A 9,713-nucleotide genomic window follows, 5' to 3' on the forward strand; every position below is an offset into this window, starting at 1 on the left:
TAATTATAAAGATAATGAGCCATGGAGATACAAAATTTGACTGGATGTTCCACACGTTCCTGGGTTAGGCGTCTACGTCATGCGCTTTTCAACCAATTCCTGTCGGTGGCAGATGGCTCTTACCCCCACAGAAACCTCCGCGGGCGTGCATACAAGAAATCACCAAAGTTTCGTCGTAATCGGATGAGAAGAGCAGGAACGTAGAAAAGACGAAAAAAAAATCATATTTTCATTTGTAAACGTTAGGTTACTTCCCAACTTGATAGTTATGTATAAAATATAAAGACCTACGACTTACAAAAATAGCCTTCACCAATTCTTGTGTGAAAGATAACGAACTGCTTAGCTTTGGTAATGTAAGATTTAGTTCGTACACGCTTGCTACATTTGCCTGCATAGAAGCGTGAATCAGTAGTCGTAAACCGCAATAGATTGCTGGAGGGCGCTCAACTGTGAGTACGAGTTCTGGAATGGGCAACAGCGAAGAGAAACAAGGAAATATATATATATATATATTGCTCAGTATTTTTATCACAAAAAGAGGTGCCCACCTGTTTGACTTGTGACAACGATTACACCTGTAAGAGATTCTCTCGCACTGCGGCGCGTGTGTATGCAAAACGCGGTCGTGTTTCTCCGCTAGACAAATAAACGACATACGCCGCGTCGCTGCGTAGCACAAGTAGCGGGTCGCGCTTCGACAAGTGGGACGGAGAGATTTTTCCACTGCTGCTGGAGGAACCACGCGAATATAAGCATTGCTCTACAGCCATTTCAGCGTACTAGAGTGATAATGATTTCTAAATCTTTTTGTGTATAGAACCTGTTGGCTGAGCGATGCCATCTTCTTTTCGTTTTCCGCATATATGCTTTGTGTACTTTCTACACATTATTTCCGCAGTTATGCGTACTACATATTAAATCAGTGAGCGTCAATGTGAAGGAGCGCAATGTAATTTATGTCCTCTTTTCCGGTTTTCAGCACAATGACCATCGATCCATTGTCCTTTAGGGAACGGTTTTTCGGGCTAGGCTTGGTGCCCGTCTTGTATAAAAATAAATGGCTCTGAGCACTATGGGACTTAACATCTATGGTCATCAGTCCCCTAGAACTTAGAACTACTTAAACCTAACTAACCTAAGGACAGCACACAACACCCAGCCATCACGAGGCAGAGAAAATCCCTGACCCCGCCGGGAATCGAACCCGGGAACCCGGGCGTGGGAAGCGAGAACGCTACCGCACGACCACGAGATGCGGGCGCCCGTCTTGTAAACGGAATTCTTTTATTGTACTATTCAGTCTCGGTTCACCCAAATTGTGTCGTAACCGGTACTTTCACGAGAAATGTAATGTATTCAGTGTATGTAATAGATCGTCGGCTGATGTTTTGCTAAGAGGTCTAAACTTGCTTTGACACGGTTTTTCTGATACGAGATGGAAAAATACAATGAAGAATTAGGTTTTCATAGATTTCCTTATTCACCTAGTCTGTCAAACTTTTACTGTACATTTCACTCTTAAAATCTTTCCGTACCGCTATATTAAATCGGTTTCAATTTCATCATTGACTGTTTTTGTGTGCAATTCCCATAAAATACATTGTTACGAACGTAGAATTTACGCCGGCAACACATTTCAGCGGAAGAAAAAATGGTTCAAATGGCTCTGAGGACTATGGGACTTAACATTTGAGGTCATCAGTCCCCTAGAACTTTAGAACTACTTAAACCTAACTAACCTAAGGACATCACACACATCCATGCCCGAGGCAGGATTCGAACCTGCGACCGTAGCAGTCGCGCGGTCAACGGAAGAAAAATCTCTTTTCTAGAATACTGTCCCGCCCATCACACCTCTTTTGTTACCAAATAGATTATAACCCTAGACGACAAATCCGTTTCATTATTTCCGCTGTTCCTTTCTAAGTTCTGATATTTTGGCATGATACTATTTTTCCGTCTGCAACTTCATGTTAGTCTTGAATTTTTCCTTAACGATCCCCAAATCCATACGGCTGTTCATTGTTCCATTTAATAGCTTTTTATACGTCTTTGTTACAAACAATCAATAAAAATTAGCATTTTCTGTACCAAGTATAATTAATTGAGTTTTCAGCACGTAATTAGAGTGAATTAGAGATATTATGAAAAGCTGTCTCACTCCCGTGAGGTCAGAATGACTTCCTTCGCTTTCTGAATTCACTATTACCGCTCTTTTTGTCAACATGTATCCATAACTTCTGGAATAAGATTTACATTTAAAGTTTTGTTACAGTATTGAAGATGATAAAGCGAAAGTGGGAATAGGACTCATTGGATCAAGTAATACTGAAAATATTCAAAAACTTCAACAAGGCGGTGGTTCTGGTCGAATACATGACCGTTAGCTTGAAACATGGTTATCAAGTTTGATAAAGTTTATAGTATGACCTAGATTAAAGTCCAGTATCAACGCATATTTTTTTGTGCACGAATGCGATTCCTTAGCTTTTGGTGCAACGAGAGTTCGGGCTTAAGATAGAAAAATGTATCACGTATTGTTTTCTTCACACCCTATAGACATTTTTCTATATACCTTCTTATAACGAGCAACACTTTTTCGCACATATTACGTAAAACGTAAAATCTAAAGTAAACAGCAGAACTCTGAAAATAGTGTCGTCTCTAATCTTCCCTTCAGTTGTAAGGTACCTAACGACGTCCCTAAAATTTATTTCATACTTTTCCTACGAATGTACATGGCAACTGACTACAAGCTGTGTTTTCGTGTAGCGGTTTCAAGGGTTAAGGGACAACAAATATTTCCGTTCGAAAAAAAAAGTGTGCTGGTTACTTCCCAGTTGCTGTCTTGTTCTTAATAGTACGTTCCACAAATACGTATTGTTCTTAAACCTCGCCTTCTTCTTCTATTGCACAGTACCACTCAACACATTCTGGTTCAGCTTCCTCTTGTTGTCCTAGTTTTTCTCAACATTGCTCTTACCTGAATAGGTCGGTATTTGTATAGTATAGCCTTGTGACAAAACAAATGCTTCCTTTCGACTTCCAGTTCTTCAAAGCCGCTACTTCATTTGCCCGTCGAGCACTTAGGCAATATAAAGAAAGTGAACTGCATTTTTTGTTACTGGCAGTGACAGACCGGACGAAATAGCGCGGAAATGAAAGTCGGTGGTCGGTAAAGCGTGTGCACTGCTTGCGAGCACGTGCTCTCTCTCTGGCCACCTAGCGAGAGCCACATGTGGTATCCCGTCTTGCGTCTCCACTAGAGCTTTCCTTCCAGCATAGATCTAAAATACAACGACAAGAAGCTGACGTAGTTAATGTCTTGGAATTACAACAAATTTAATTTGGAGTAGGATACCTGCTGAAGCAGCTGAACAGATCTTTGTCATGCAGATGTCGTCAGACGTAGGTGATATAAAAAATAAAAAGCCAGCGTACTTCGCTTCTTTTTATTCCATATCATGTTGTTGTTGTACTCTTCAGGCTGAAGACCGGTTTAATGCAGCTCTCCACGCTAGACCATCCTGTGCAAGCCTCTTCATCTCCATATACCTACTGCAACCCACATCCGTTTCAACCTGTTTCTTGTACTCGTCTCTCGGTCCCTCCCCCTCCCCCCCCCTGCAATTTTTACCCCCCCCTCCCGCCCACTCGCACACACACACACACACACACACACACACACACATTTACTTCCATTACCAAACTGACGATTCGTTGATGACTTCTTAGAACGTGTCCAATCAGTGTCGTACGTGATCATTTTCTTATGTTACCCATGAACTATAGCTAAAATTTTCCTAGACCAAGAAGGGTATAATCGAATTATTTTTGATGTGAACTCAAGAACTTCCTGCAGTGGCCTGTTCACGTAACTGGTGGTATTAACTAGTGCTTCGCAGTCCATTTATTCCTGAATTAATTTGACGGTAAGTAATCAACTGCCAAGTTCATGGACTCACTGCTAGAAATACGAATAACCTACATAAATATTTTAAATCACTTCCTTTGGTGTAGGAAGTTGTCCATTATTCAGGAACGCATCTTCAATAACTTGACGGCAGCGATAAAAAGTTTATGTGACGTAAAAGAATGTGATGAGCGCGATATGTAATACACGACATAGCACATATGTTTGCTAATGGTTCACGGCCGAAATTAGCTAACAGCACGATTTTAATAAAGCACAATACAGCCTACAACGTACAATGTATTCTTTTATAAAAAACGTAGTTGCTGGTAAATTTCGATTTAGATGGAGCCTGAAGGATTCATTGGTTGCCAAGTCTTTCTACTCCACTGGCGAATTTGTTAGTAGAACCAAGTGATGTAGGTATTATTAGTAATTTCAATTAATGTGAAGGTTATATAAAATCTGACACCTGCATTTATGTGATCAATGTAAACAAACATTACAAATTATTTTCTGCTTAACAGTAGCCTTAGATTTGTCTTATGCAGCTCAGTGTATATGCGTTATTATACGTTCGTGATAAGTTTGTTATTATCTCTTAAAGGAAAAGATGTTTCAGGTTTTGACTCAGGAACTGTGGAACGAACACCTCATTTCTAGTAAACATGTAGTATGTGTTCTTGTTTTGTGACTTGCTATACATCTTTGAGGATCCCCTCAGTATGAATTTATGGAATAAAACGTCTATGTGATTTAATATAAACTGGGTTTAATTTTTGGTAAAGGCTAGCAAGATAGCTTTCTCGTATAAATGGAAGCGATGTAAACAGGAAAAGTAATTGTAACACGATGGGCGCCTACGCTTACCCTTACGTTACACAACAAAACAGCGACTACTTGACTACTGTAGCAATGCTTGAGTGAGCAGCGAAATTCGTCGTACAGAGCAAGCGCAGGTAATGAAAGTTTTGCCAGCTGTAACGCTTTTCTCGTGTTCTCAATTTGTCTTTGGTATAAGCGTGACTTATACACACAGATAATTAAAAGCGTTTCGGTTAATATTGTCTCATTTATGATTTTCGTCTGTAAGAACTTTTAAAAGTATAAAGGGGAGAGATAAAAATCTTTTCTTTGTCACTATGCAATTCATTTCCTGGTATTCTTAGCCGATGCAGTCTCCTTAAATTATCTTTTGCCAGCGCTCGCTATATCAGAGAACATCTGCTTTGCACACCTACAAATTCTTCTTATATTTGCCACTACCATTATTGTTATTAATCTCACAATTATTGTTATTAATATTTATTGTTATTATTATCATAATTATTGTATTATAATGTATATTGCTACTATTATCGCTATTAGTGGCAGCAGCTGCAATAGTACAAGTACTGGCAGTATTAACTTTATTAGTTCAACGTCAGTATTATTTACTCACTCCCCACACACTCAAATCATTTTGACACTAATTTAAAATTATTGTTTTTTAGGTAACTATGATGGAGTAGATGCTGATGGCCCTAATTAAATCAAGTTAAACAAATAAATAAAAACATAGATCACTCTTTTATTTAACTGTAATTACCGGTTTCGGTCGAATTAGACTATCTTCAGGACTAAAGCTAAACTACAGGAGGACAACTGCTACCACCAGTGCCATCTGGTGCGCGTCGTTACAGCAACATGACAGTAACAGATAATGACAGGCTGACTTATCATTTAAGTCGTCACGAACGTAGACAACATCTGCCTGTAACGCTCTCTTTGTCGACGGGATCTACCTCTATTTCACCTCCTCTTCTACGTATTGCTGGTAACTGATTTTCTTTCTTAGATACAAAGCTGCATTCTCATACAAAACAATCAAAAGCAAGACTCACATATTTTGATCTGTTGACTTGTGTTTGAGAACCTGACAGGGAACTTTTCGTAGAAATAATATGCATGGCGTCTCGAGGGACGCCAGTAATTAAACAAAGTGTTACACTGAAATCTCTTGAACACACATGAGTGTAGCGCCATAGCGCCATTGGGCTGTCCTAAAACCATTTTTCTCCATAGACTAAAGTATTTACAGCGATGGAAAAGTCACAAGCTAGGAGTGGAAGACTCAAGAATCCATACATATCATAAAAAATGTTGTAATACGCACGCGAGCGCGCCTATATATATATATATATATATATATATATATATATATATATATATATATATATGTGTGTGTGTGTGTGTGTGTGTGTGTGTGTTCCACATCTCCTCCTAAACCACTTTACCGATTTCAACCAACCTTGGTCCGCATATCCCTTAAAGTCAGACAACTATCGCTGTTGGGATAAGAATCACCTGCCTATCATAGTTCAGGAAATATAATGCCATGAACAATGAGATGCGTGAAAAACTACCGCATCTTGCATAACGTTTAAATTTATTACTTATTTGCTACTAATTCTATTCGCAACATATTTCGCAGGCAGTATCTGCATATGCCGCAGAATGTACCTACACATTTACTTCATTGTACGACACTACTTCAAGATACGTGACGTCATAATCACTAAGATACGTGAAAAAGTGCCACGTCATGCACGAAATTTTAATACATTTATTCTTTACTACTAAGACACTCTTACATTCGTGTCAGCGTAAGGAAACCCCTGACACGTGGAAGGCCTTTTGACAGCTTTCAACAGCGAAGTGCAGAGAGCTGGAGGCGGAAAATATAGTCGCCTACTGATCTATGAAGAGGAGTTGCCGTAGATACTATACAAAATCGCGTTGTAGATACGCGAAGCGGCTGCGCCCAGCGTGCACAAACTGTCTGTTATCATCTCACGCCGTGTCTGCTGCAGGAGTACATACATGGTTTCGTTTCTGATAGAAAACTGACAAAATTAGTTCAAATTCAAATGGCGCTGAGTACTATGGGACTTAACATCTGAGGTCATCAGTCCCCTAGAACTTAGAACGACTTAAACCTAACTAACCTAAGGACATCACACACATCCATGCCCGAGGCAGGATTCGAACTTGCGACGGTAGCGGTCTCGCGGTTCCAGACTGAAGCGCCTAGAACCGCTCGGCCACACCAGCCGGCGACAAAATTAGTACTCGGGCAATGTCAGGTTTATCAGATTGTTAAAATATAAGAAAGAATATTCTATTTCTGAGTCATCATTTTAAATTTATTGTGGGAATCACGTTATGAAAGTTAACGTTAAAAATCTCAACACATATCGAACTCAGAATGAATTTATTCTGTAGCTGGAACAACCTATTGTGTACTCTACGAAATTAGATGATTTATTGACAATTTTTCATGCAGTACGTACATAGATACTGTTGAGCATGAAAGTTGCAACACAATCAAAGAAATTATGCTTCGTTATGATATTGTAGCTCCTGTGTTGTTGAAGATGAACGATGCAGTGTTCCTTCATACATGGAAGGCAGTGCAGCGACTACAGCCAGTATGAAACACGTGAAATGTATTTGCAGTTGCGAATGTGGACCGCCACTAGCTACAGGCCCCCTGGCTCGGCAGCTGTTGTGGCAGAGCACCTGAAGGAAAATTTGGAAAATATTTAGAGTAGATTTCCCCACCATGTTATAGTTCTGGGTGGAGATTTTAATTTTCCGGATACAGACTGGGAGACTCAAACGTTTATAACGGGTGGCAGGGATAAAGAATCCAGTGCATTATCTGAAAACTACCTTGAGCAGTTAAACAGAGAACCGACTCGTGGCGATAACATATTATACCTTCTGGTCACAAACAGACCCGAACTATTTGAAACAGTTAACGCAGAACAGGGAATCAGCGATCATAAAGTGGTTACTTCATCGATGATTTCAGCCGTAAATAGAAATATTAAAAAAGGTAGGAAGATTTTTATGTTTAGCAAAAGTGACAAAAAGCAGATTTCAGAGTACTTGACGGCTCAGCACAAAAGTTTTGTCTCAAGTACAGATAGTGTTGAGGATCAGTGGACAAAGTTCAAAACCATCGTACAATATGCATTAGATGAGTATGTACCAAGCAAGACCATAAGAGATGGAAAAGAGCCACCGTGGTACAACAACCGAGTTAGAAAACTGCTGCGGAAGCAAAGGGAACTTCACAAAAAACATAAACATAGACAAAGCCTTGCAGACAAACAAAAATTACGTGAAACGAAATGTAGTGTGAGGAGGGCTATGCGAGAGGCGTTCAATGAATTCGAAAGTAAAGTTCTATGTACTGATTTGGAAAAAATCCTAAGAAATTATGGTCTTATGTCAAAGCGGTAGGTGGGTCAAAACAAGATGTCCAGACACTCTGTGACCAAAATGGTACTGAAACAGAGGATGACAGACTGAAGGCCGAAATACTAAATGTCTTTTTCCAAAGCTGTTTCATAGAGGAAGACTGCACTGTAGTTCCTTCTCTGGATTGTCGCACAGATGACAAAATGGTAGATATCGAGATACACGACAGAGGGATAGAGAAACAATTAAAATCGCTCAAGAGAGGAAAGGCTGCTGGACCTGATGGGATACCAGTTCCATCTTACACAGAGTACGCGAAGGAACTTGCCCCCCTTCTTGCAGCGGTGTACTGTAGGTCTCTAGAAGATCGTAGCGTTCCAAAGGATTGGAAAAGGGCACAGGTCATCCCCGTTTTCAAGAAGGGACGTCGAACAGATGCGCAGAACTAAAGACCTATATGACTAACGTCAGTCAGTTGTAGAATTTTGGAACATGTATTATGTTCGAGTATAATGACTTTTCTGGAGACTAGAAATCTACTCTGTAGGAATCAGCATGGATTTCGAAAAAGACGATCGTGTGAAACCCAGCTCGCACTATTCGTCCACGAGACTCAGAGGGCCATAGACACGGGTTCCCAGGTACATGCCGTGTTTCTTGACTTCCGCAAGGCGTATGATACAGCTCTTCACAGTCGTTTAATGATCAAAGTAAGAGTATATGGACTATCAGACCAGTTGTGTGATTGGATTGAAGAGTTCCTAGATAACAGAACGCAGCATGTCATTCTCAATAGAGAGAAGTCTTCCGAAGTAAGAGTAATTTGAGGTGTGCCGCAGGGAGTGTCGTAGATCCGTTGCTATTCACAATATACATAAATGACCTTAGAATGAAATTTTCACTCTACAGCGGAGTGTGCGCTGATATGGAACTTCCTGACAGATTAAAACTGTGTGCCGGACCGAGACTCGAACTCGGGACCTATGCCTTTCCTGCGCAGGAGAGCTTCTGTTAAGTTTGGAAGGTAGGAGACGAGGTACTGGCAGAAGTAAAGCTGTGAGGACGGGGCGTGGGTCGTGCTCGGGTGGCTCAGTTGGTAGAGCACTTGCCCGCGAAAGGCAAAGGTCCCGAGTTCGAGTCTCGGTCCGGCACACAGTTTTAATCTGCCAGGAAGTTTCATAAATGACCTTGTGGATAACATCGGAAGTTCACTGAGGCTTTATGCGGATGATGCTGTGGTATATCGAGAGGTTGTAACAATGGAAAATTGTACTGAAATGCAGGAGGATCTGCAACGAATTGACGCATGGTGCAGAGAATGGCAACTGAATCTCAAGAAAATGGTTCAAATGGCTCTGAGATTCAAATGGTTCAAAGGGCTCAGAGCCCTATGGCACTTAACTTCTTTAGTCAACAGTCCCCTAGAACTTAGAACTACTTAAACCTAACTAACCTAAGGACATCACACACATCCATGCCCGAGGCAGGATTCGAACCTGCGACTGTAGCGGTCGCGCGGTTCCAGACTGTAGCGCCTAGAACCGCTCGA

The 9,713-nt window shown here is 40.7% G+C and overlaps 1 non-coding gene across 1 annotated transcript; it reads left to right on the forward strand.

Annotated features, from left to right (window-relative positions):
- The first annotated feature begins 9,241 nt into the window (after positions 1–9,241).
- On the forward strand, positions 9,242–9,316 carry Trnas-cga (transfer RNA serine (anticodon CGA)). The gene has a single exon. It is a non-coding gene; the product is annotated as a tRNA-Ser (tRNA).
- The last annotated feature ends 397 nt before the right edge of the window (positions 9,317–9,713 follow it).

Source organism: Schistocerca cancellata, chromosome 2 (assembly GCF_023864275.1).
Source record: "Schistocerca cancellata isolate TAMUIC-IGC-003103 chromosome 2, iqSchCanc2.1, whole genome shotgun sequence".
Classification (NCBI taxonomy): domain Eukaryota; kingdom Metazoa; phylum Arthropoda; class Insecta; order Orthoptera; family Acrididae; genus Schistocerca; species Schistocerca cancellata.